The following is a 2,541-nucleotide window of genomic DNA, read 5'->3' on the forward strand; positions in this document are numbered from 1 at the left end:
ATCAGCAGGAGAAACAGATGAGGAAGTAGGAGTAAAAAGTTCTGCAAAACAACAGCTAAAATAAACGCACTTGATCCTTATTTATCAACATGGGTGAATCTCAAAAGCATAAGGTTGAGTGAAAAAAGTCGCAGAAGAATATGGACGGTGTGAACTCACTCATATAAAGGGCAAAATCCTGTAAACACTATGTGTCTTCGTTTCTTAGTGCTGCTATAACAAGTGGGTGGCTTTAAACAAACAAAAATTTATTTTCTCACAGTTTAGGAAGCTAGAAGTCGGAACTCAGGCTCTAGAGGAAGGCTTTCTCTCTCCGTTGGCTCTGGGGGAAGGTCCTTGTCTCTTTTCAGCTTCTGTTCCTCATTTCCTTGGCAGTCCTCATGTGGCATGTATCTTCTTGTTCATTTGTGCTTCCTGCTTTCCTGCTTCTGTGCCTAATCTGCTCTTTTTATATCTCAAAAACAATTTGCTCAAGACACATCCTACACTGATATGGCCTCATTAACATAACAAATAAAACCCTACTCCCAAATGTGATTACATCCGCAACTATAAAAAACTAACCCAAACCCATTGCTGTCGAGTTGATTCTGACTCATAGTGACCCTAAAGGACAGAGTAGAACTGCCCCATAGGGTTTCCAAGGAGTAGCTGGTGGATTCAAACTGCTGACCTTTTGGTTAGCAGCCAAACGCTTCACCACTGCTCCACCAGGGCTTCACATCCACAAGTATAGGGGTTAGGATTTATAACATATATTTTTGGAAACACAATGCAATCCATAACAGTCCATCATTAGGCCCCCCAAAATTCATGTCCTTCCCATGTGCAACACATGCTCACCCTATCACATCATCCAAAAGTCTTAAATCAACCCTAAGTCCAAAATCTCATCTTCTGAATCATCTAAATCAAGTATGGGCATATTCCATCCTGGGGCAAAATTTTTGTCTATCTCTAGACCTGAGAAATCTAGAATACCAATTATGTGTTTCCAAAGTACAATGGTGGAAAAAACACAAGAGGAGACATTCCCATTACAAATGGGAGAAATCATAGGTACCAAGCAAGTCCAAAACCCAGAAGAACTAATTACATTAGCTATCAAGGCTTGAAAATAATCCCTTGTTCTTGGGGACCATCTGGGTAATGACCCTGCCCTCCAGACTCTGTGTACTGACCACACTCTCCAGATTCTGGGTGGAGGCCCTCAGCCCTGAGCACCAGCTCCACCTTCCAGGCCCACTGGAATGGCAACTCTGATCCCTCGGCTTTGGGCTGCCCCATTCTCCTAGTCCATCTGAGTGGCAACCCCACCTCCTCAGCCCCAGGAGGCTCTGTTCTCCTGCCCTTTGGGCATGGTGGCCCTGTCCCATCAACTTTATGCAAAGACACCATTCTCTTGGCCTCTGGGCATGGCAGCCTCACCACAACAGCTTTGGGAAGCAACCTCATTCTCTTGGATCATCTAAACGGCAGCCCCATACACTGGAACTGAATTGGTGGAGATCTGACCTTCTGAAACCTAGGAGGTAGTTATTCCATGCTTTGAAACAAAAAAAGGGTGGTTCCCGCCCTTTGAAATGGAGGCAGCCCTGCCATTTATGGTCCCTCAAATAGGACTGCTGGTATCTGAACTGTTCCCAGGATAGTGTCACCTTCCTTTTCTTGGAGTACAACAGATGTTTGCAACCAAGTTGCTCCATTGGTCCATTTCCTATTTGCAGAATTCCAGGAGGCAGGCAACTTTCTTTCATTTTGTACTGTCTCTGTCCCTTTCATTCTAAGCTGATGAGATTTTTGTTTTGGTGGTTGAATAGATCCATCAGTCACAGGCTTAATCATTTTAATAAAAGATTGAGTCGCCATGTCCTTGGTGAGAGTTCTAGGACACATGTCCTTAGTTTGTACAACCAAATTTTCCAAATCTTTAAGTTCTGGTTTCATTTTGCATAGTTCAGTTTTTAAGTCCCTTTCTTGCCTCCTACATTCTCCTGTAAGTGGCAGGGAGAAACTATGTTGTTGTTAGGTGCCATCGAGTCAGTTCCAACTCATAGTGACCCTCTGCACAACAGAACAAACACTGCCCGGTCCTACGCCATCCTCACAATCGTTGTTATGCTTGAGCCCATTGTTGCCTCCACCATGTCAATCCATCTCGTTGAGGGTCTTCCACTTTTTCACTGATTCTCTGCTTTACCAAGCATGATGTTCTTCTCCAGGGACTGATTCCTCCTGAAAACATATCCAAAGTATGTGAGACAAAGTCTTGCCATCCTTGCTGTACTTCTTTCAAGACAGATTTGTTTGTTCTTCTGTCAGTCCATGGTATATTCAATATTCTTCACCAAACTATAATTCAAAGTCATCAATCCTTTTTCAGTCTTCCTTATTCATTGTCCAGCTTTCACGCACACGTGAGGCGACTGAAAACACCATAGCTTGGGTCAGGCACACCTTAGTCCTTAAAGTGACATCTTTGCTTTTTAACACTTTAAAGAGGTCTTTTGCAGCAGATTTGCCCAATGCAATGCGTTGTTT

This window comes from Trichechus manatus, unplaced genomic scaffold, assembly GCF_000243295.1.
Source record: "Trichechus manatus latirostris isolate Lorelei unplaced genomic scaffold, TriManLat1.0 scaffold00120, whole genome shotgun sequence".
Classification (NCBI taxonomy): Eukaryota; Metazoa; Chordata; class Mammalia; order Sirenia; family Trichechidae; genus Trichechus; species Trichechus manatus.